General features: G+C 40.1%; 1 protein-coding gene across 9 annotated transcripts in view; it reads left to right on the top strand.

The window, feature by feature from the left end:
* fam135a (family with sequence similarity 135 member A) overlaps positions 1-26556 on the top strand; it is a 102990-nt gene that overhangs the window by 5816 nt on the left and 70618 nt on the right. For 3 of the 9 annotated variants that reach the window (XM_053230899.1, XM_053230894.1, XM_053230900.1), the window contains exon 1: positions 13176-13419. The exons of 1 other annotated variant lie outside the window; for it this stretch is intronic. The gene's annotated coding sequence lies outside the window, so the exon portion shown is untranslated. 5 more of the 9 variants (XM_026942994.3, XM_026942997.3, XM_053230893.1 and 2 more) reach the window with 4 other exon arrangements.

Here is a 26556-nt window from a genome sequence, read left to right on the forward strand (position 1 = left end):
ATCGCAGTCCCAAGCCATTACAGTACAGCTCCCCATATGTGATCCCCAAGCCATCTCCACAGCCCCCAGGTGGCACCATCCCCAGCAATCCAAACAGTTCTTCAGGCAGTCCATATGGGGTCACCCCCAGCAGCAGCGAGCGAACTCAACCGATGAGAACTCCAACCAGAAGTAGGGCATCAGGATGGGTCAGGCAGCGAGGAGGAGCAGAAGGGGTCAGGATCACTGGCATCACTGGCATCTCAGAAGTAGCATGTGTAGCTCGACAGAGAGTGAGGGAGAGAGAGAGATGGAGAGAAAGGAAGAGATTGTTAGGTGAGCTTTTGTCCTCTAATGGTTAAGGACAATGTACTTTGCATGCAGAGTGCAAGCAGGGACTCCGGCAAGACTAGCTATGACAGCATAACTAAAAGGGAGAGCCAGAAGCTAACACAGACATGAGGGCACCCTGGGACATAAGGCAGCCAGCCACTCCACCGTCGACAAACCTGAGTGAACGTGTGAGAGTGGGGGGGGCGACAGCATCCACACATCCCAGTTCACCACAACACTCTATGCCTGTGAAACCCTCCAGACCTGCCCCTGTACCTAAGAAAACTATTCACAAAAGGCTTGACTAAACAAATATGTTTTCAGCCTCGACTTAAACACTGAGACTGTGTCTGAGCCCCGAACACTAAGTGGAAGGCTGTTCCATAACTGTGGGGCTTTGTAAGAGAAAGCTCTACCCCCAGCTGTAGCCCGCATTATTCGAGGTACCAACAAATAGCCTGCACCTTTTGATCTGAGTAGGCGTGACGAATCATAAAAGACCAAAAGTTCGCTCAGGTACTGTGGCGCGAGACCATTTAGTGCTTTATAGGTCAATAGTAGTATTTTATAATCAATACGAAATTTGATTGGGAGCCAATGCAGTGTGGATAGGATAGGGGTGATGTGGTCATATCTTCTGGTTCTAGTAAGGACTCTCGCTGCTGCATTCTGGACTAACTGGAGCTTGTTTATGCATCTACTGGAACATCCAGACAGTAAGGCATTACAATAATCCAACCTAGAGGTAACAAAAGCATGAACTAATTTTTCTGCATCGTGTAGTGACAATATATTTCTTATTTTAGCAATATTTCTGAGATGAAAGAAAGCAATCCTAGTTATATTATCTACATGAGCTTCAAAAGAAAGACTAGAGTCGATAATCACACCAAGGTCTTTTATTGCTGCACATGATGAAACAGAAAGGTCATCCAGAGGTATTATGTAATCAGAAAGCTTACTTCTAGCTGCATGTGGTCCTAGTACAAGTACTTCTATCTTGTCAGAATTAAGTAAGAGAAAGTTAATAAGCATCCAGTTTCTAATGTCTTTTACACATTCCTCAACTTTATTAAGCTGGTGTCTGTCATCTGGCTTTGCTGAAACATACAACTGTGTGTCATCAGCGTAACAGTGGAAGCTAATACCATGCTTACGGATAATTTTGCCCAGAGGTAGCATATATAGAGAAAAGAGCAGTGGGCCTAAAACAGAGCCTTGCGGGACACCAAACTTTACCTTAGCATGAGAAGAGAAGTCACCATTTACGTTTACAAACTGATAACGATCAGTCAAATAAGACCTGAGCCAGGAAAGGGCTGTTCCCTTAATGCCTACTACATTTTCTAGTCTATTGAGGAGAATAGCATGATAAATGGTATCAAAAGCTGCACTAAGGTCAAGCAGCACCAGCAAGGAGACACAACCCTGATCAGAGGCCAGTAGTAAGTCATTTACAACTTTTACCAGTGCTGTCTCTGTGCTATGATGAGGCCTAAATCCTGACTGATACATTTCATGAATGTTATTCCTATGTAAGTATGAGCATAGCTGCTGTGCTATCAACCTTTTCTAGGACCTTGGAAATAAAGGGGAGGTTTGATATTGGTCTATAGTTAGACAGCTGACATGGGTCAAGGTCAGGTTTTTTTAATCAGGGGCTTGATAACTGCTAATTTAAAAGATTTAGGTACATAGCCAATGCTAAGGGAAGAATTGATTATCTTTAAAAGAGGTTTGATTGTTTCAGGAATTATCTGTTTGAGGAAACAAGTAGGTAAAGGATCTAGCATACAGGTTGATGATTTTGATGATGAAATTAGTGAAATTAGTTCAGTCTCTTCAAGGGGAGTAAAGCGTTGTAGTTGTTTATCTAATATTATCATGTTATCATCTACAGGGTTAGTTATAGAACTGTCCGGTTTTAAATTAATAGTCTGAATTTCTAGCCTGATATTTTCAATTTTACCATTGAAAAAATTCATGAAGTCATCGCTGCTATATAATGATTGTGTGCGTGTTTCTATTGTGGTCTTATTCCTAGTTAATTTTGCTACAGTATTAAATAGGAATCTAGGATTATTTGTGTTATCTTCAATTAGGATCTAGGATTATTTGTGTTATCTTCAATTAGGATGGGGAGATACATTGATCTAGCAGCACTAAGAGCTTTCTTGTAGCTCAAAAGGCTCTCCTTCCATGCTATTTGAAATACTACCAAGTTAGTTTGACGCCATTTACGTTCTAGTTTTCGAGTGGTCTGTTTTAAAGTTCGTGTGTGATCGCTATACCAGGGTGCTAGCTTTTTCTCCCTAATTATTTTTCTTTTTAGTGGAGCTACCTTATCTAGCGAGTTGCAGAACGTTGATTCTAAACATTCAGTTGCCTGGTCAAGTTCTTCGGGATCAGACGGTGATCCAATCATGGTTGATAAATCTGGGAGATTACTGATAAAACTCTGTGCAGTTGTTGACGTGAACGCACGTTTGACATGGTGACGTGGCAAGGTGCATATACTATGATTAATACACATTTTAAATGAGATGAGGTAATGATCTGAGATAGCTTCAGACTGTGGACATGAGACTATATTTTCTATATTTAATCCGAATGTTAGTATTAAATCAAGAGTGTGACCACCACTATGGGTGGGTCCTATTACATTCTGATTAACCCGTACAGAATCTAGAATGGACACAACTGCTGTTCTCAGAGGGTCATCTGGATTATCAAAATGAACATTAAAGTCTCCAGCAATTAATGCCTTGTCTAAAGAAACAACCAGGATGAAATCCGCAAATTCACACAGGAATTCAGAATATGGCCCTGGGGGTCTGTAAATAATAATTACTGGAATCACCTGGGTAGACTTATTTTTAGTGGCTACGTATGTTATGTTAGAATAAAGAACTTCAAATGCGTTGAATTTATGACTAGGTTTTTGTGTGACTGCTAGATTATCATTATAAATGACTGCGACGCCTCCTCCTCTGCCAGTTAGACGGGGCTGATATGTATGTAACTGTACCCGGGAAGACTAGCTTCATTTAATGCTACAAACTCGTTTGGTTTAATCCACGTTTCTGTTAAACACAGTACATCAAACTCCTGATCAGTAATGGTTTCATTAACAATAAGCGCTTTAGACGTAAGAGATCTAATATTCAACAGTCCTAGCTTCAGATCAACGGTGCTGGCTTAATTTTATGTTAATTACGTTACTAAAACAAACTGTCTGAGTATGTCTATAATTTTGTTTAGCTCGGGGAACAGACACAGTCTCAATACGGTGGAACCTAAGTGACGACTCAGTGCAGCTAGCAGACGGTCGGTTTAGCCTGCTTGTCTGCTCCCTGGCCTTGGCCCTGGATTGTCACCGATTAACTAGGCCTGTTCTGAGACTATGTGCTATGCTGCAAGAAATGAGAGCAGCACCTTCCCGAGTGGGATGGACACCGTCCCGTCCTAACAGGCCAGCCTTGCCCTCAAAGTTAGTCCAATTATCTATAAAGCCCACATTGTTTTCGGAGCACCACCTGGACATCCAGCAGTTCAGCGACCATAACCTGCTGTAAGCTACATCGCCAGAGGGCCAGCATACTATGGGGCCAGAGCATACTACAGCATCGGACATCGCCTTCGCCTAATTTACACACCTCTACCAAGCTACTCTTAGTAACCTCAGACTGACGAAGGCGTATATCATTAGCTCCTACATGAATAACTATCTTTGAGAACCTGTGCTTGCCTAAGACCCTAAGATTACCTGCTATGTCCGGCGCCCTGGCTCCCGGTATACACCTAACTAAAGCTGCTGGTGCCCCTAAAGGCCTAGCTAATTTCACGTGCCGCAAGATAGAGTCACCTATAACCAGAGCTCTTTCAGGTTTCTCAGCGGGTGCTTCACTGAGGAGAGCAAACCTGTTGGACACGTGAAGCGGAGAGGAGTGGTGCTCCTGTGGGCGAGCCTTAGCGTTAGCTTTGGCTTTGCGATTATGCCGCCGAGTCGTCACCCATTCGCCCCGCTGTGAGGGCTCTAACGCCGGAGTTGGGGGATTACTAGCATCCAGACTTTTCCCTACAGAAACTACGCTGCTCTCACTCTCACTAACCCTCTCTAGAGTCTGGATGCGCACCTCTAATGCTGCAATCTTCTCCGTCAGAGAGCTAACTAACATGCATTTATCACAAATAAAGCTAATACTAACGACGGAGGAAGAGTGACTAAACACCCTGCACTCAACACACTGAACAAGCTGAATGTTTGACATGTTGTTTAACGCACCTTAGTCGAAGATTTGTTGATATTATTGCAGACGGCGTGGATCCGGTGTTGATGGCCTCCGCTCGCTGTCTTGACAAAATACAAAAGCGCACTTCGAGAGAAAGAAAAATGAAAATACGGTAGAAGAGAACGTGAAAAATACAACAGACGATGAAAGGGTATACTTGGTCTGCAACAATGTTTAGGTAGGTGGTACTTGTCAAAGTAACATCCACATGAATGCCAGCACCCAAGGTTTTCCAGCAGAACCTTGCCCAAAGCATCACACTGCCTCTGCAGGTTTGCCTTCTTCTCATAGTGCATCCTGGTGCCATCTCTTCCCCAGGTAAGTGACGCACACGCACCCGGCCATCCACATGATGTAAAAGAAAACATGATTGATCAGACCAGGCCACCTTCTTTCATTGCTCCAGGGTCCAGGTCTGATGCTCACATGCTCATTGTAGGCGCATTCGGCGGTGGAGAGGGGTCAGCATGGGCATTCTGACTGGTCTGCGGTTATGCAGCCCCATACGCAGTGTGTGTTCTGACACCTTTCTATCATAGCCAGCATTAACTTTTTCAGCAATTTGTGCTACAGTAGCTCTTCCGTGGGATCGGACCAGACGAGCATATGTTTCATCTTCCACAGTTGAGGAGATACGCTCACTGTCCACTTTAAAGAACACTTGTACACGTTCTTATTTATGCAGTTATCCAATCATTCAATCATGTGGCAGCAGAACAATGCATAAAACCATGCAGATACAGGTCAAGAGCTTTAGTTAATGTTCACTTCAAACATCAGAAAGTGGAAAAAATTTGATCTTTGTGACCAGGCTGGTTTGAGTATTTCACACACAACAGACTCTAGAGTTTACATAAAATGGTGCAAAAAAACAAACAAAAAAAGTGGTAGGTACTAACAACTGCATACTGGGAACACCCCACAAGACCTGCAGTTTTGGAAATGCTCTGACCCAGTCATCTAGCCATCACAGTTTGGCCTTTGTCAAAGTTGCTCAGATCCTTATGCTTGCCCATTTTTCCTGTTTCCAACAAATCAACTTCTACTCCAGAATTGTGAACAATCTTTAGAGTTTACACAGAATGGTGCAAAAAAAAGCAAAAAAAAAAACATTTGAGTGAGCGACAGTTCTGTGGCCAGATTGGTTCGAGTTGTCTATAGTAACTCAAATAATCACTCTTTACAACTTTTTTTTTTTTTATCTTCAACTATCCAGTTGTGGTGAGTCTGTGCCCATGATAGCCTCAGATTCTTGTTCTAGGCTGACAACAGTAGAGTCTGATGTGGTCTTCTGCTGTTGTAGCCCATCCACCTCAAGGTTTGATGTGTTATGCATTCTGAGATGCTTTTATGCTCACCACGTTTCTAAAGAGTGCTTATTTGAGTTACTATAGCTTTCTTGTCAGCTCAAACTAGTCTGGTCATTCTCCTCTGATCTCTTTCATCAACAGTGTGTTTCAGCCTGCAGATCCTCCGCACACAGGATGTCTTTTTTTTTTTTTTTTTTTTTCCCCGCACAATCCCAGGAGATCAGATGTTTATGAAATACTCCAACCAGCCCTTCTGGTACCAACATCCATGCCACGATCAAAGTCACAGAAATCACACTTTTTTTTTTCATTATGATGGTTGAAGTGAACATTAACTGAAGCTCTTGACCTGTATCTGCATAATTTTATGCATTGTGCTGCTGCCACATGATTGGCTGATTAGATAACTGGATATGTGAAAGTGTACAGGTGTTCCTATTAAAGTGGAGATTATATGTGTGTGTGTGTGTGTGTGTGTTTTTTTTTTTTTTTTTTTTTTTTAACCTTAGTTTTGAGAAAACATTTAGGATTAGAAAGCAAGGCCAAGTTTTATGGGCTTTTAAATAATCCCAATAATGTTTTTGGATCACTAATAATCTTCAGATCATGTAGTATTTAGTTGTATTTTTTACCCTTAAATAGCTAAAGATGGGGTCCCTGGAGGACTAGTGGTTAGGCCACGGTGCTCTCACCCCCGCAGCAAATGGATTTGTTTACAAATGGAGAGCCTTCAAGGCAGTTGCCAATCTTCCTAGGACTGGGTGTCCCAGCAAATTCATTCCAAGATCAGACCGTTTAATGCTCAGAGATATAAATAAAAACCCAAGAGCTACAGCATGTGACCTAAAGGCCTCTGTAACCACATTAATTGTTTATGTTTATGACAGCACAACTCCACTTTATACCAGAATATTCTTGAGACAAATGTGAGGCCATCTGTCTAGCAGTTTCAGCTGGGCTGAAATTGGGCCATGCAACAGGGCTATAATCCACACACACACCAAAAAATCAACATCTGAATGGCTAAAAAAGTAAAAAAAAAAAAAAATGAAGGTATTAGAATGGCCAAGTCAAAGTACAGACCTCAACCCCATTGAGATGCTGTGGTGGGATCTTAAGAGAGCTGTGCATAAACAAATGCCCTCAAACATAAATAATCTGAGGCAAAAAAAAAAAAAAAAAGAGTGGGACAAAATTTCTCCAAAATGATGTGAGAGACTGATAAACTCCTACAGAAAAAGTTTAATTCAAGTTATTGTTGCTAAAAATGGTTCTACATTTTACTGAATTATGTGGTGTACTTATTTTTTCCCACTTGGTTTCTGAATGTTTGTTTATTTTTTGGAAGAATTACTACATTTGTTGCATTTATTTGCTGTCACCTGAGGTTGTTTTTTGTTTATAGAAGTTGATGAGAACCACACAACTGTTATTTAGGCCCTAATAAATAAAACAAAGAATTGAAGGTGGGTGTACTTTATTTTTCCCATGACCGTATTTGTTAGTCAAGCCTTACGTTAGTAAGCTTTTTTTATTATGTAAAGGTGCAGATCTGGAGGGTTCATGGGCATAGGTTGTTTTGGTAAACTGGGATGTTTGGAAGATGTCTCACTCATGCCTGTGTTACCTTCTGCCTGTCCTCTTGCCAGAATCCCTGCTTGCACTCTGCGCACAAGTTACATTTTCTTAACCATTACAGTACAAGATCACACCTAATAATTTGTGTCATTTCTAGGAGCTACATGTTACTACTTAGATTCCTCACTCCTCCTGCCCGCCAGACCTGCCTCATCCATCCTGATGAACCCACTTCTGCTTGGAGCCTTGCTCACCTGAATATCACACACTGCTGTTGAAGCTGGCCTCTCATGGATAGCCTACAGATCACCATGGGTTGACTATGGATGGTACCACACAGACACTCTTAAGATGGCTGTGGATGTTCTTTCAGCAATTGCTAAGAACAGTTTACCCTGAAGTCTTCATTACTGAACAGATGATAACTTAAACTTAAAACTCTAATGATGCTCATACTCAAGTTCCTTTTAACAAACTTAGCACTGATTGACTAATACAGTATACAGTTATAGATGTGGAATGACTTACAATTACACTATCCAGTGTCACCCGGATGAGGATGGGTTCTCTTTTGAGTGTAGTTCCTCTCAAGGTTTCTTCCTCATTGCCTCAGGGAGTTTTTCCTCGCCACTGTCGCCTCTGGCTATGCTTATTAGGGATTAATTTAAATTAAAGTTTTATATCTGGATTTCTGTAAAGCCGATTTGTGACAATGCCCATTGTTAAAAGCACTATACAAATAAAATTGAACTGAATCATTTCAAATTTGAGTTTTGTATATCACTACACTTCTATTTAAATATTCCATGTCCTAGGTATTGTTTATAATTTTACAGGTCTTCTTGAGCTGTTTACTAGACTGATGGATAAACTATTTAGGAAGGGTTTCATTTAAGCAATATTGCCGCAATATTTGGCCTTAGGTAATCACAGCCGTACCGATATTCAGTTTAACCGTACACCTGAAAGTACGATATTGCTTTTATACAGCATTTCTATAAACAGGAAATTAATATCGAGGAAGTGACATTCAGACACAAGAAGGCCAAATGTTCTGTTTATTTTTGCTCTGCTAGCAGAAATAAATCCCAGAGAAGCCACACTACCTTTATAGCATGCCAGCTAGCTCGCTCCCATTGAATTGTGCTCCGACTGAATTGTGCATCCCATAAATAAAGATTTTACTCACAAATTTATAAATCTAATGAGAGCAGTCATGTGCCTGGTGTGCAGAGGTTACTGATACTCATGGACCTCAGTTAGCTCTTGTTCAGTGTCATTAGAAAAAATGTTTGAACACCTACACGTTGAGTCAAAAAAAGTTTTGTTAAGCTAACAGGTTAGCTGCCAGTTGTTTCACCTTCTGTTTTCATTCAGCACCAGTGTATGACTTGAAAAAGTGTTGTTTTGTTTCATGTCTCTTAACATTATACCCCTTTATGACAGCAACTGGTTGCTGAAAAACTAAACAAACTTCCCTTGAATTCAGTAAAAGATATTCATTCTGCCAAATTGTTTTTGTCTTTGGTGCTGCCAGTAGCTTGGCAACATTAATGTAGTCATAATTTCAGATTCATTTCATGTGATAGTGACACCCAGTGTTCAATCTAGGAACCTAATTTTTTTAACTTTCTTAGAGTTTTTTGTTTTTTTTTTTGTTTTGTTTTGTTTTAATGTTTGTTAGCATGCATTTCTCAATATTGAAGACACATTTTCAAAACTCTTAACACAGTTCTCACTACCAAAGCACAGGAATAGGAATAGGAATAGGGTGGAATAGTTTGGCACAGCAGTTAATTTTTCAGCTATTCAAATACTTCATATAAGTCTCAACGACTAGTTAAGGTTGCTGTTCACCAAGATCGTATTGTCACTCATGTTAGAAAGACAAAAAAAACTATGTAAACCTGTGTGATTACAAGATATCATTCTTTGAATTATTTTTGTTGTTGATTTTGTTGCATAGGAAAATATTCAATAATGAAAGAGGAATTACACCTCCACTGCACATAATGTAATGTATGTCAAAAAAATGATTCAGTAATTCAGCAAAACCTTTTATTATGTTTTATTTTTTTCATATAGTGCTGGAATACCAAAGAAAGCAAACAAAAGGAAATGCATAATTTAAGAAAACACACAAAAAAAAAATAAATCTGGTAACAAAACTATGTACACTATATAATATATGCAATATATACAGCATACACTCCTGGATGTGTACAGGGCAGTCAATCTGGTCATGTGGACTGGGCCACAAATTTTCATCTACATCGCATTGGATGTTTTCTCTGGCAATACCTCTGAGAAAAAACCTCTCCACTGTGATGTCCAGGCACCCAGCATTCATGGCATCCACGAGGGACAGCTCAGGGACATGTCGGCCGGTGGTCATAGACCTTCCATCTCCATGAGGAAAAAAAATTCCTCTATGGGATTCAGAAAAGGGTATAGGGTGGAAGGAATAGCGACATTATTCTTGGGGCAGTTGTGGCCTAATGGATAGAGAGTCGGACTTGCAACCCGAAGGTGAACCTGAAGGTCTCAGGTCTGGCAGGGATTGTAGGTGGGGGGATACCCACAATACCACGACTGAGGTGAGCAAGGCACCGAACCCAACTGCTCCCCGGGCGCCGCAGCAAAAAAAAGGCTGCCCACTGCTCCAGGTGTGTGTTCACGGTACATGTGCATGCGTGTGCATGCGCACTTGGATGGGTTAAATGCAGAGCACAAATTCCAAGTATAGGTCACCATACTTGGCCACAAGTCACTTCACTTCTTTGGTGCGCTTGAAACCACTCTCTAAAATACGGAAAAGCCAATGACACAAAACAACAATTACCTTACAGCAAAAAGGTTCACACAAGACAATAGCACTGTAAAAACACTACTGTGTGTTCTTTTTGATCTTTGGTTTGGATTACTGTAACATCAGGACCGCTATGCTCTCTAACACGCAGTGAGAGCTGCTGAGCTCCAGTACAGGGGGTGGGTGGAGTCTCATTTCCAGCATAATGACTCCTGACGCATGTGGCAGGGACTAAGGTCTATCAGCACCTTCGGAGGCACTTCTCTGGCTGATCAGCTGAATACTTTCTATGCATGCTTTGAAGCTAACTGTACTAGCACTAGCCCGCCGACTAGCGCTACAGAAGGAAGCAGCTCTGTTAGCGATGAGTGTGCGATCACCGTCTCGGAGAATGAGGTTCGGAGGGCTCTGAAGAGTGTGAACATCAGGAATGCTGCTTGCCCAAACAGCATTTCTGGCTGTGTACTGAGATCCTGCTCTGATCAGCTTGCTGGTTTATTCACTTCATCTTCAATGAGTCCCTAGTTAAGTCTGTGGTCCCCACCTACTTTAAAAAATCTGTTGTCATTTCTGTGCCAAACAACAATAAGCCCTCTTGCCTAAATTACTATAATCCTATAGTCATCGCATCACTTGTCCTTAAGGTTTTTGAGAGGCTTATCAAAAACTTCATCTGCTCCTCCATTCCTGACGCCATCAACCCACTCCAGTTCGCCTTCTGCCCCAATAGGTCTACTGAGGATGCGATCTTTCATGTCCTACACACCACCCACACTGACAGCAACAAAGGGAACTATGTGAGGCTGCTGTTTATAGACTATAGCTCAGCCTTCAATACCATACCGATACAGGTTGGCCTCCAAACTCAGGGACCTCTGACTTAATGCCCCCTCTGTGACTGGGTCGTGGACTTCCTTGCAGACCCCAGGTAGTGAGATTGGGCCAGTTTATCTCCAGCACCATTACTCTGAGAACTGGAGCGCCACAAGGATGTGTCCTGAGCCCCCTGGTCTACTCTCTACATACATGACTGTTTCCTCTCTCAGCTCCACTTCTATCATCAAGTTTGCTGATGACGTAGTGATTATGGGCCTCATCTCCAATAACAACGAGGCTGCCTACCTTGATGAGGTCGAGAAACTAGTCTCTGAACATCAGCAAAACCAAGAAGCCGGTTGTGGACTTCAGGAAGAGGCAGCAGTGGAACCCCACTCAAGATTAGCGGGACCCCTGTGAAGAGAGAGCAGCTTCAGGTATCTTGGAGTACACATCTCTGAGGACCTGACCTGGACTCATTACACCCAAGCTCAGGTCAACAAAGCCAGATAAGGGTTGCACAATCTGAGATTGCTGAGGTAATTCAGGGTCTCCCCAGCGATCCTGAAATGTTCTATACTGGGGCTATAGAAGGTTTACTGACTCAGTGCATCTCAGTGTGGTACAGAAACTGCTCAGCCCAGGACTGTAAGCTCTGCAGAGAGTGGTGTGCTTAGCTGAGCACATTTCCGGGTCTGCTTTCCCCTCTGTCCATGACATCTAAACCAGGCGATGCAGTACCAGAGCTGCTAAAATCATCAAGGATTCCACCCACCCCGATAACTGTCTGATTCCCCTCTCTGCAATCAGGCAAACGTTTTCATAGTCTGATGGTTAAAATAGAGAGGCTCAGGAGGATCTTCTTCCCTCAGGCCTTCAGACTCCTCAACATGGATATGTCCACCATACAGATCCCTTAGGATTCCATAAAGAGACTCTTGTCACTCTGCACTCCATTGACACACTGCACTTTGTATTGTTACTACATGTAACATACCTGCATATTTTGTACATTCCTATTTTTGGCACATTCCTGTACATATACATGCCATATACAGTGTTTAGATTTAGCTTCAGTTCTACTGTACACAGTCTCTCTTTTTTGCACTATCTATTTCTTATTTTTAATGCACAGTCTAAGGAGGAGTAGGCCAGGTTTCATTTCACTTCTAGTTATATACTGTATAAAACTGTGTATGTGACAAATAAAAAAATCATGGATCTGTAATAGACATTTTACCTGGACATATTGGTATCGGAGTTCTTTCACACACTTCGGGTTTCTCTCAAAGGGGACGGAGTATAATTGTTTCATCTGAAACTGATGTTTGTTTCTTGCAATTGATGTTACACGCACTTGTTGTACATTTGCAAGCATGATGCTAACAAATTCGGATTAAAACAGGCATATTCTAGGGGTGGGAGTCGGAATTTGGGGAATCAGAATATTGTCTTAATCTGAATCGGCAATCGGATTGTGGCATTTACATGACTTAATACTAATTAGAATATTGCCAAATTCCAATTAATATCGGAATGATGATGTGCATGTAAACGTAGCCACTGACTCTCTAATTTCTCTGAGTTTTAGGCGATTGTTGGCAATTACCATATTCACAACTGAAGTTTATTGTTCTTCTGTGAATATCCTGCCCCTGCCTCCTGTGACGGGCAGCCTTTGGACTCTACGGTAAGAAAAAAACACAACTCGGGTTTCTGGAGGCTTTGCTTACAGTATTTTACAAGAGTACAGGATAGACATGAATAGACCATGATTTACCACAGGGTCAGTGACTGTAGTCCTTATCTGAAACTATGGTTATTGAATTAGGGCCTCCTCTGCCTTCCAACATGCATACATGCACCTCGACCTTGCCATTTGTCCTTTGTTTTCTTCTCAGGCCATGTTTAGGTGAGTTTAGAAAGTTTAAGTTTGAATGAAAAAAGTATTCATGAATTTTGGAAAACGTAGTCACTGAATGCATTTTGTGTCAAAGCCTATGGAAAGTGATGCACAGTTTAGTCCATATAAACTGCTACATTTTGTGCCCACTGCGTAGAAGTTTTGAAAATGTTTTCAGTATTGAGAAATGCGTGTTAGCAGTCGTAAAAAAACTGTAACAACAGGCCAACTTTAACTTTGTTTGAGAGAGAGAGAGAGAGAGAGAGAGAGAGAGAGAGATTAACTGACTTTACGAACGGAAATCGAACGGTGTTCCGGTTTTAAGGGTCGTTAGTGTTTTGTAGTGGAGTTTTCGTTAAGGGGTAAGTCGGCCAAGTATCGTAGCTACATGAACGCAAGGTACGTATTCAAGACGCTTTCTCTTTGTGCAACCTTTTGGTCATTTTGTGCCACTTTTATACAAGGTCAACAAATACAAGCAAAAAAGGTGACAAGCGAATCCTATGGCATGCTAACCATTTTTGCTAGCTAGCTATCGGCTAAGCTAACTAGCGAACTACTGCACAGACCAATCTGGCTATCACGCTAACTGCATTCGACTACCTTTTCCAGTTGATGTTTTTGCCTAAATAAACGGGGGAAATCGATTATATAACGCTGTTTTAGTTACTAGATAAATATCTGGTGATATTGGTTAGCTAACCTACTTACTCTATCAGCCAGCAAATCTTGGCCTCTTCTGTGGTACCTAGGTAGATCTAGTTAAAACTTTATTCAGTCATCTTGCTAGATTAGTTAAAAATGCTTTCTGGCTTTTGTTGTTTTACACGCATAACCAGATAACCGTGCAACTAATGAGCTATATAAGGCTTGTTCAACCTCTACGGTGGATGTGATTGTTTCCTGTTGATGCGGTAGATTGAATGTGGCATTATTTTTTTTTATCTACCCGCCTTCTGATATAGATGCAGCGTTCGACTAAAGGCCGTAACGCAAAATGTTTTCTCAAAAAGAAAAAAAAAAAAAACGCCTCTTCAACTCAGAATTTTTACTCGGGAATTCGGAATACCTTGTTAAGTCGCAGCATTTATAACAGTGCACAACAGTACAGATTTCCATCAAAATCTATACAATAAGGTGTACAGTACACAAAGACAGAACACAAAAGGTGCAAGGGGGTAAACACATTAACATAATACAAACAGAAACTAAGTGAACTCTTTAAAAAGAAAACTTGAGTACTTTAGCACTTAGTTGAAATTGAGATACTCAGCAAATAATGATTAATCTCTTGTTTAAAAACAAGAGAGGTGTCATTTGTTGCTACATTTGCTTTTGCGAACATGAAACTTGGCTAAAATTATGAAAAAATTATTTTCATACATACCTATTCTGCTTTTATTCATTTCTATTGAAATTTCTTGGAACGACATAATTAAGTTGTATATGTTTGAAATGAGGCCGTTAAGGTGTAGAGGGACCTGGAAAACTGAATCAATTCATGATTCTGGGGCAGTTGAGGGAATACAGAGCTCTGAGCTTGGATGAAGTGACTAACCTGAAGATAGCGGGAAAAAAAATGGATTTTGGAAGTCTACATTTTTAGCAAGATCACTGTAACTAGCAAAGACATCATCAATAATAATGTCACTGCATAAAACATAAAAAGCCCAGGCCCTGCTATTGTTTCTAAGTAAAGTCCAGTTTTGTGACTTGAAAAAGATGATTGTTGCTTATGGGGGTTTCAGGGAAAATTCGGTAAGTTAAAATGCATTTCTGAACTGATTATGTATCTTGAGAGTCAAAAATTACTACTGGCCTTGAGGTGAACTTCGATGGCAAGAATGGTGATTTTATTGTGATCAGTGCAGCAGGTGATGTTGATTTACACGATTTAGCCTCTGTTGCAGATACCAGTCTGTATTTGGAGATTGGAACTAACAAACAATTGTTTGCAAGTTTGCTGCCCCAGAAATGGTCTATTAAATTTGGGAGTGCCAACCCTCCGTTTTTTTTTTTTTTTTTTTTTTTTTTTTTTTTTGTTTTTTTTTGGGGTGGTCTGTCAAGAACCTCTTTACATATTCTTGGCTTTTTGACATCCCTCCCATATAAAGGAAGACAGCAACCTTAGTTGATTTAAAGAAGGCAAAAAGATTGGAAAGCTCTGAAACAAATACAATAATGTTGTAAAATGAAGCATGTTCATTTTAACACAATTAATTTTACCATCTAGAGATAGATGTATAACACTCCATCATTGGAAGTCGGATTCAAGTTTTTTTTGTTTTTTTTTTAAGTATAGGATTGTATTTGGCTTTGAACATACCAGAGTATGAATGAGTCATATTAATTCCTAAGTATTTAAATCCTGATTTTGTTATGCAAAAGGATAAGTCTGTCTTCATGATCTGATCTGCCTTATAATTAATAAGGACGTATATGAAGTTTGACAAGTTTAGTTTATAACCAAAAAAATACCCATAATGTACTAGTATTTTCCGAACATCAGAGACACTTGATAATGGGTCAGATAAATATAGTAGGAGATCATTGGCATATAAGGAAATTTTATACTCGACACTCATCCTGTACTGATGTGGCTCTATAGCCAAAATAAATAGCAAAGGCCTAAGGGGACAACTTCGATGTGTACCCCAGAGAAAAATACTGTGAGCATATCTTATTTGTGACAGCTTCTTTTGGGTGGGAATAAAACAGGCGAATCCAGGAAATAAATTTTGGGCTGAAACCAAATTTGTCCAATACCACAAGTAAGTAATCCCATTCTGTTTTATCAAATGTTTTCTCCGCATCTTCTTCGCATCTTTCTCCAATTCACCTCAGGACTATTTTAACTATTAAGAAGTTTTCGAATATTATTAAAAGAGTGTCGTCCCTTAACAAAGTCTGTCTGTTCTTGTGAAATGATATCTGGTATTATACTTTCTATTATGGAAGCCAAAATGTTTAGATAATATTTTGACATTTACATTTAATAAAGAGATAGGCCTATATGAACTACAGTCTAGGGAGTCTTTACCTGGCTCCAGGAGAACTGTGATATGAGCGTGTATGAGGCTTGGTGGTAGTTTTGACTGTTCAAGGGAATGAATGAACGTACTAAGAAAAAGTGGAGCCAATTTTGAAGAAAGTTTTTCTATAGAACTCAACAGGAAAACCATCCAGCCCTGGGGCTTTACCACTCTGCATGGCCTTAATTAAATCCTCTGTTTCCTGAAGTTGTAAAGATTAGATCTTATTTAACTGTGGGGAAGCTCATATTAGCCAGCCCGCAAGAGTTTGAGACATTTCGAGAGGGGTGCAGTTTTGGAGTTTGAATGATCCATTGTTGTATCCATCACACAGTTCAGATTGCCACCAAATATAAGGTGATAAATGTTTAAATCTGGCAACAGGGAGAATTTGTTTTTAACAAACATACCAAATGGTAGCATAAACAATGACTAAGACTACTGGAGTATTGAAAAGATGAGCTGATACAAGAATGTAATCTCTTTTTTTTTTTTTCTTTTTTCTCTCGAATAAAGAAGTAGCATGCTATGTCCATATAAAGATGTATCCTATAAAGTCCTATAAATAGAGACATGGAAGGAGAAGGGGGGGACAACCTCGGCAGATGGTAAAACCCTACAACAGATAGAAACTATAATACATTCTAGTCATTCTTCCACTGAACAAAGACAAACCGCAGCTCCCAGCTCTCACTCGTCTCCCGATGGTCCAAGTCCATGTCCTTATGTTTCCACAGGGCTCCTGACATAGTTAAGCAAGTACAGCAAAGCATAAAATATCAAATCTGGTGTGTGTGTGTGTGTGTGTTTGTGTGTATGTATATATATATATAAGTTATATATGTGGACCCCTAGCATTGTTAACAGACCCAGTACCGCATTAGTAAATATAACAATAATGCAGAGCATCTTTTATAGGCTATTTAACAACAAAGTTTCTCCTCGTCAATAATACCGAATGGACTGTTAACTAGCATAGTTACTTGACCAAAATGCATTAGATAGTATAGTAGGTCTACTATTTAACAGAGCATTTTAACCTGATGCCTGACATTAATCATAGGACCAGTTATATACTCAAGGAATTATGAAAACAGGGTTATTTCAAACTGGGTATTTCAATTATGTCAACACAGCAAACAACATATAAATAGTCCTATAACAAAATGTAAAAAAAAAAATTTCTTGCAAAATTGGTCTTCCAGTCTTTGTATTGTTAGATCTACCTACTATAGATCATGGCTCTTCTGTAATTCACAACATTGTTGCCATATCTAGAGTTATTCACATGTAACAACCCGTCGATCATAAAACTGCTGAGCTTCATCAGGCATGCTGAAGAGAAATATTTCATGTTCGTACCGAACTTGTAGTTGTGCTTGATGACACAGCTGGAAACATATTTCCCTTCTGGTACAGCAACTGGTAACATTTTTAAAGGCTGCGCGTTTCCTGGTGAGATCGGCATAGCTGTCTGGATAGATCCTCAAAGTAGAGCCATTGCAATTTGTCTCATGTGTCTGGCCCAGCTTAGCATTCTTACCTTCTCCTGGAATCTATGAAAACACGCAACTAGTGGACGAGGAGGTTGTCCTTCCTGTGCTTTTGGGCCCAGAGAACGATATGTGCACTCCAGTTCAGGAGGTTTTTCAAAAACAACTTGACCCATGACTTCCATTAGCATCTAGGACAAACTTTTCTGTAACTCTTTTACAATTACAATATATATATATATATATATATATATATATATATATATATATATATATATATATATATATATATATATATATATATATTTTTATTAATATTTTATATAATTAATTTTTATCTCCCTGGACACATTCAAAATCGTTTTTCCCAATCCTTCAATTTTCATGGTATTATTGTTAATGGGCCTTTCCTGTTGATCAGCAGTGAGAGTGTCTATTCAGCTAACTGTGATAAGTGATGTATATTTTCCTCCTCAAACAGTGATTTGTATAGACAATGTTCTAGATTTAACAAGTGAATACATCTGTATGTTGATTGATCTAAAGAAAAAACTTGTGTATATATAGTATAAATTATTTAAAAGTAAGATTACTTTGTTTACTTCTGTTGCTGTGTGCATTCATGTTGATTTGAAGTCACTTCCTAAACTGAGAAAGAACTTGAAGACTACCCCAAGTTGATGAGTAGGAGTTTCAAGTTTCTTTGGCTTTTCCTGGTTGGAAGTTGGAAATTATAAGTTGAAACCTCAAGCCAAATGCGGCATAAGCATATCATCTGTCTGGTGGTTCTTTTGAAATTGCTTCTCTAGGTAAAGAAATGCCAACAAATACATGAATGCTTCAGGCTTATCACAACTATATAGCACAGGTCTCTGAAGTAACAATTCTATTTGTGATCGCTGTTGCAAGTTCATTAATTAGTGAAAATTTAAACATCCCGATTGAAAACCCTGTTTAATCAACAAAAATCTAGTAACTACCCAAAATCCATTCGCAGCAAACAAAGATGTTACCAGGAAGATAGCCTCCATCCCCATAGCATATTGTGTAGGCTTCCCAAGATAACTAATTTAATGTGCAGATGATATTTATTGATGTAACACTGTTAACATGCCATAATTTGTAATGTTCTGTATGGTTGTTATCATAACACTTTCTGTAAAGTGTATAGTACCTTCATAACAATCCATCCTGCTTTGTGAGACAAGCCCCAGATGTAGGGTTTGGCTCTGGCTTTGTTGGGATAGATTATACAGCCAGAATCTTTGGCCTCATCTATGGAAGTGCTGTGCTGCCATTCAAGAAAAAAAAAATCCTCATCTTCTTATAACCAGAAATGATCTCATTCTAGAAAAGCATCTTATTATAATGAGCAAAACATTGTTATCCAAGTTCCAAGTCCTGATGTGGTACTCGAGACTGGTCTTGAGACCACCAGTCAATGGTCATGTCATAAACTCGGGTGAAATTTTACTCAGTCTTGTCTTGGCCTACAAAGACTCGAAAAAATATTTTTCTGATACCACCCAAGACCATAACATCATTTCCATGAACAAATACTTTGTAATGTTCTCTTTACAGTACAGTATCTCTTATATAGCGCCTACAATTTCAAGTGACTGTTTCAAAAATGCTTCATCATCTTATGATTAAGATAATATAGCACAAGTACTTGTAATGCACAGCTGTGTTTGGTCTTAGAAGGTTGTATGAGCCAAAAGAAAGTTTAGTTGTTAATGGCTTTTGTTTACCTGCCGTTTGCTTAAATTAAAGGAAATGTGCTTAGATTTGTAAACCTGTACATGTGGTGTTGCACTGGTATAAAAATAAATGAAACTTTTGTATAATTAGCAAACTCTGTGTCACTTCATTTAGTTCACGCATGCTCCCTAACCCCCCAATGCAATAATATAAAATAGGATTACAATGCAGCACTTGCTAGAAGATTGTCCTGTGTATGTCCTGTGCACTTATTCGTGCAAAATAATAATACCAAAGTAGATGGGTTATTTTAGTACTTTAGTTAATTGAAGAGGAATTTCATGTCAGGTTAGGAAGATACTACAACCAACCAAATAACAATTCAGTTCAATTCATTTGTATAGTGCTTTTAACAATGGACATTGTCACAAGCAGCTTTACAGAAATAAATAGATTCAAGTTAAATTCAACCAAAATAAATTGTAAATATGTGAATTTATCCCCAACGAGCAAGCCAGAGGCGATGGTGGCAGGGAAAAACTCCCTGAGACGACATGAAGAACAACACATCTGAGCAGTTTTCCCTGGGCAAATTACATTACAAATGCTGCTAATCAAGAATGTGCAGCAACACAAACCACACACAGGCTAATGTGTTAAAAGCACAGCTGAGGCATATCTGTCTGGTGTAGGTAATTAGCTGTTTAGGTTAAACTTCCTGTGTTCTCCACCAAAGTATGTAGGAGATTAGCAGATTAGGTCAGAAGGGGAAATTTTGCAAACTTAATATTTTAATAGCTGAACAACTATTCGTCCAACGATAAATTGAAATTAGTATATTTATTAACTGTGCATGGGATATTTATTACCTAATTGACCTTTATAAAGTTTAGTTATGTTGAAAATATTTAATAGGACAGCCCATATATGTTGGCTAAGCCTTTCTAACACTGCTCATAAAATTATCCATTGTAGCTTTTTTGAGAGTATGCAAGTTGCTATTGTGAAAACTGTTGTTAACTTCATCTTCATTATAATATTGCAGAGTGGCCCATTATTCTCATTATTTAAACATGCATGCTTAAAGACAGATGTTAGTCTATGGCTCACATCTACAGAAAAATCTCACCAGCAACCCAAAATACACACCAAGTTTGATTCACTCTGTGCATTTACATCAATTCAGGATCGAATCGCTTTCTCACTGCAATTGAACCGCACTAGAGTCTACAGTCCGCGTTCTCAGTCAGGATCCATTTGGTCCACACTCAAGTGTGATTACTGTGTTCTCACCTGCCTAAATAACCACACCAAAGAGGGAAAATATTTTTTCAGAAATATTAAATATTAAAAAGTTATATTTTTAGTCAGTGTAATAAACAGATAATGATTGTTAATTCTTTTCCCCGTTTTTTTTTTCCCATAGTATCATATTAGTATCAAACATCATAAAACTAAAGTTGATACTGAAGTCAAAATTCTGGTATTGTGAAAACCCTAATTGGCAATAATTGGTTCGTTCATGTGTATGTCAAGAAGAATGCGAGCTGTACTAGCAATTAGAGGAAGGTCTGGTTCATAAAATAACTTGGAGTGCCATGTATGAGCATTTTTATCGCAACTGACAATGTTTTTAGTGTCATTGTATTTGTGATGTCTTTGTAAAAACAGACTGTGGAGACATTTTAATCATTATACCATTATATTCCCCACCACTATGCACGAATATTATCGTCTTCTTGAATATTGCTGATTTTTTTTTTCTTGTACCACTGTTTAAGAAAGTGTCTTCCAGAAACTGGCAGTAGTTTTGAGAGCTGATTTTCAGTCCATCTACAACCGAAAAAGACTCGATTAGCCTACTGTTAATGATGGCAGTCCACACAAGTACCCCTCTTCCACTCTGCTGGCACATGACTCAAACTTGTCCCTCATATTTGTTAGTGATCCAGCCACTGGCAACACACATCTTGACTATCAAAAGGTGCTTTCATCTCATCTGTCCAGAAGATGTTTGAAAAGTCTTAAGGTATATTTGGCCCCATCTTGATGCTTCAGCTTGTGATTCTTATTAATGCTTACTTTTGCTGAATCAAAAATATATTGTATTGAGACAACACTGTATCATACATATCATTTTGGGTGTTGTTGAATGTACATTGATGCGTTATATTCCTGAACTTAAAACATTTTCTGTTTACCTTGGCAGAAAGCAAGGGTGCCCCATGAGCCCAGTTTTTTCCCGTTATATAATATCCACATAAATACACACACACAATCCCCTTGGAAAGTATTGGAATGGCAAAGCCAAATCTTTTGTTTTTGTTTGTCGCTGAAGACATTTAGGTTTGAGATCAAAAGATGAAAATGAGACAATAATTAAACTTTCATCTCCTGATATTTACATCTAGATGTCTTAAACAGCTTAGAACATGGCACCTTACATGCCGGCTGAGTTTAGTGGACACCTTGATCTTAATTTCCGCCATATTGGATTTTCTGCCCTTTTTGAATTTTTGTAAAAACAGTTTTTTCTCTTCTCCTACAAACTTTGTTCCATCATCACCAAACTTGAATCACAGCATCATAGACTATCCAAAAAAAGTTGTTTCTTTGATTTTTGATATATACGGTGTTTCATCCATAATGGACAGACAAGTTTGATGGTTAAGTTGCTAAACAGGATGTGAGGGCATATTTCAGCAACCTTGAGATGTATTTTGACCAATCTTGGTAGGTTACTGAAGGACCTCATCCTAGAAGTCTCCAAGAAGTTATGTCTGAATTCACCTGTAGGTGGTGCTATAATTTGCAAATAGTTAAAGCTGCTAATAACTTTTGAATCACTTCAAGTCAAGTGGAGTTTATTGTCATTTCAACTATATACGGCCAGTTAGTACATAGTGAAACGAAACAACGTTTCTCCAGGACCAAGGTGCTACATAAGACAAACACAGAACAACACAGAACTACAAGGGACTACATAAATTTATACATAAATTACACAAGTGCAAAGATGTCCAGACAGCACAAGACAGTATAATGACTCCTTGGATAGACAATGGCCACAGTAAATCCCAGTGCAGCGCTGACCAGTACATAGTTCTATTAGAAAGTGAATCCAGTTATAGTAGTGCAAAGAGTACAATATAACTTGCTGAAATAGTATAAACATAAGAAGTAGCAGCCTATGTACAGTATAATAAATATTTGTAGCAGCATAATGTAATGTGGAAAAAATTGCAAAGAGGATGGAGGATGCAGTTGTGTGTGTGTATGTGTGTGTGATCTTTCAGTCCAGTTTCTGAGTATTGAGGAGTCTGATGGCATGGGGTTGCACAGTCTGGTCTTGAGGGCCCGGATGCTTCGGTACCGTTTGCCAGATGGCAGGAGGGTGAAGAGTGTGTGAGAGGGGTGTGTGGGGTCATCTACAATGCTGGTGGCTTGAACATGGTGAGGATGGGGAGATGTGCTTTCCTCAGTCGTCTCAGAAAGTACAGGCGCTGCTGGGCTTTCTCTGTTATGGAGCTGGTGTTGTGCAACCAGGTGAGGTTCTCCGCCAGGTGAACACCAAGAAATTTGCTGCTCTTGACAATCTCTACGGAGGAGCCGCCGATGCTCAGCTCATTCTGTGCTCTTCTGAAGTCAACAACCATCTCTTTAGTTTTGTCCACATTTAGAGACAGGTTGTTGGCTCTGCACCAGTCCGTTAGCTGCTGCACCTCCTCCCTATATGCTGACTCGTCGTTCTTGCTGATGAGACCCACCACGGTCATGTCATCGGCGAACTTGATGATGTGATTTGAGCTATGCATTGCTACACATTCGTGAGTCAGCAGAGTGAACAGCAGTGGACTGAGCACACAGCCCTGGGGGGCCCCAGTGCTCGGTGTGGTGGTGTTGGAGATGCTGTTCCCGATCTGGACTGACTGAGGTCTCTCAGTCAGGAAGTCCAGGATCCAATTGCAGAAGGAGGTGTTTTGACCCAGCAGGTTCAGCTTACCAATCAGGTGGCTGAGGAATGATTGTGTTGAATGCTGAACTGAAGTCTATGAATATCATTCGAACATATGTGTCTTTATTGTCCAGGTGGGTGAGGGTCAGATGGAGGGTGGTGGTGATAGTGTCATCTGTTCAACGGTTGGGACGGTAAGCGAATTGCAGGGGGTTGAGTGAGGGGGGCAGCAGGGTTTTGATGTGTCTCATGAGGAACCTCTCAAAGCACTTCATAATGATTGGTGTAAGTGCAATGGGACGGTAGTCGTTTAGGCAGGACACTGAAGACTTCTTTGGCACGGGGATGATGATGGTGGCTTTGAAGCACGTCAGAGCAACGGCACTGCTCAGGAAGGTGTTGAAGATGTCCGTGAAAACACCCATCAGCTGGTCTGCACATCCTCTGAGCACTCTGCAGGGAATGTTGTCTGGTCCAGCAGCCTTCCGCAGGTTGACTCTATGTAGAGTCTTCCTCACATTGACCATGGTTAGGCACAACACCTGGTCATTGGGAGGAGGGGTGGTCTTCCTCACCATCATATCATTCTGCGCCTCAAACCGAGCGTAGAATTCATAGAGCGTAGAGTACATTCAACGGGGCTCCAACAAGTATGCGCTGGGGATGTTTGTGTAAACAAGATCCAGCGCGTACTTCCCTCTCGTTGCAAAGTCCACATACTGATGGAATTTAGGGAGCACTGACTTGAGATTTGCATGGTTGAAATCTCCGGCAACAATAAACAGTCCGTCAGGGTGTGAATTCTGCAGCTCGCTAATAGCCGCATACAGTGCACAGAGCGCATCTTTAGCATTAGCGCTGGGGGGAATGTATACACCGATTATGAGGACGGTGGTGAATTCCTGTGGTAAATAAAATGGTCTGCATCTAACAGTCACAAACTCCACCAGCGATGAGTAGTAGCTAGAAACTAGCACCAAGTTCTTGCACCATTCCGTGTTGATGTAAACACACAAGCCACCGCCGCGAGCCTTACCACACAGAGCTGTGTTTCTGTCGGCACGAAATGAGGCTAGCCCGTCTAGCTGAATGGCGGCATCTGGAACTCTGTCGCTGAGCCACGTCTCCGTGAAAACAAAGACGCAGCGGTCTCTATACTCACGCCGCGTAGTTTGCTGGAGTTGGATGTAATCCAATTTATTGAGACATCAGAGAGCAGGGTGTACGGGAGAGCTGGCCAGCTAGGGTTTGTTTTTAGCCTAGCACGGACCCCTGCTCTCTTGCCACGCTTCTGCTTTCTCGCACACCGCTTGTGACGTCCTCTCCCCCGGCCACCAGCATCAGGCGACGCTGAGGGCTGGAGGCCTGGTCCCCGCAGCAAGCCGAGATCACGTAGCTTCTCCAACAGGTCATCATGCAGAACAGCTGTAGTGTTATTTCTGAAACTTATGAGTGTCTGGCGGTGGTATACACGAACACCGGTAGCTCCGATGTACATGTGCCATTAAAAGTCGGACTATAGACAAAAATACCTTAATCAGGCTAACAAGCTCCGTTTCTTTAAAAATTTCAGTCATCATCATCATGATTGTGCTTTCCGCAGTGTCAAGACACATTCTGCTGTGTCTTGCAAACTCTGACATTACATTCAAAAGTATTTACTAATCTAGAAAATCCAGAAGAGTGGTATGCAAATCAGACCTTTCAGTAGCTTTGAAAGCCACATAAAAGTTTAAAATTCAAACACTAACTGTAATAATCTGTTTTCATAGTTAGTGATACTTCAGATATTAAATTTTAAAATAGAAGAATAAAACAAAATGTGATTTATTTGTTTTGTGAGTGTGAGAGATTCTCTCGTGACCCCATTTGTAAATCAAGCGACCCCACATGGGGTCAGCAGAATGTGTCATGACACTGTGGAAAGCACAATCATGATGACGGCTGAAAGTTTTCACTCAACATATAATGAAACAAAAGCTGTGCATTAGAATGTAACAAAATTAAACATGGCTAACAAAACATTAGGTTTCTGACCAAGATTTCACGGATGTGCAGAGCTGCCAGGACCAGCATATCAACGTAAATACCGGAAGCACCTGTAAGCCGGAAACAAATTTCTTGTGTGTTCATGCATACTTGGCTAATAAAGCTGTTTCTGATTTTTTCCACACTTGTTTCAAAACTTTTACAAAAAAATAAAAAATAAAAAAATACTGCCAAATTTTATGACTCTCAAGGGTGTTTGCAGTCACGTAGCTCTCTGTAGCTCAGACGTGTGTTTGAATCCTGTGTTCTCCTCTATACTGAGTGGTCTCAAATCTGGAGCTATGAATTTCCCAAGTACCTTGCTGATTTCTTTAACCTGGAATGAATCAGCCTGAACAGCAGAGACAAAAATAGCTGCTTTTCATAGCTTCATTTGTCATCTTATTTCTCATTCATTAATAAGTTTCGTTAGAAGGTGGTTGAAATGTTTGAAAGAGGCCATACATGTATGAGAGAGGATTCACAGGACATTTGTGCCTAAAAACATGCAGCAAAAGACAGGCGTAATAAATGTGTGCAACACCCCTCCACCTGCGTAAACGATGTATGAAATCCAATCAAAATTGGTCCCTGGAGACTCACTCAAAATGCCAGGTGTAAACAGCTATATGTTTCGGCTGTCCGCTTGTGATCAGATCACTCAAGCTGTATGCAATACCAGATGTGAACAGGGCCTGAGTGTCCATGTTTTCATCACCGTCATCTATGCAGCAGTAACGATCAGCTAGTATGCAAGTGTGCTAATGTATTAGCTCGTGAAATACAGCATGCTTAGGAGATGCTTGCATTTTTGTAAACCCCCTTAGCATCTCCTGATTCAAGAGAAGCAACTGTGGGCTTGATTAAGTTTAATTGTTTACTACACCTCATGTAATATAGCATGAATTTTCTGATAAAAGCCTACTTTATTTTACCATCTTGAATGTGTTGTTCGATACGCAGGCATATCTAATCGGGAGCCTTGTATCAAATTATGATGCACTGTAGTTACACTCCAGAAAAGTCCCCAGGGCAGCTGGTTGAGACCAATTATTAACTCGAGTGAAGTAGCTGAGGAGCTGGAGAAGTTCAGGAGTCAGATAATGTTAAGTTCTGCAAATTGCTATTTGTTGTTATATTTTGTGATTTAAAAATGACTTCTTTTTCCTACAGGCCTGGGTTTTTTAAGTGTTTCTAGGTGCATAGTGGTATGGTTTCATGTTGTGAACCTGATTGAATGAAACAATTCGTAATGCTTTGTATTCTGAGTATTTCATTACCTCATCAGGTCTTAATTGCACTGCACTGTCTTTTACCTTCAAAAAAT

Source organism: Pangasianodon hypophthalmus, chromosome 28 (assembly GCF_027358585.1).
Source record: "Pangasianodon hypophthalmus isolate fPanHyp1 chromosome 28, fPanHyp1.pri, whole genome shotgun sequence".
In the NCBI taxonomy this organism is placed as follows: Eukaryota; Metazoa; Chordata; class Actinopteri; order Siluriformes; family Pangasiidae; genus Pangasianodon; species Pangasianodon hypophthalmus.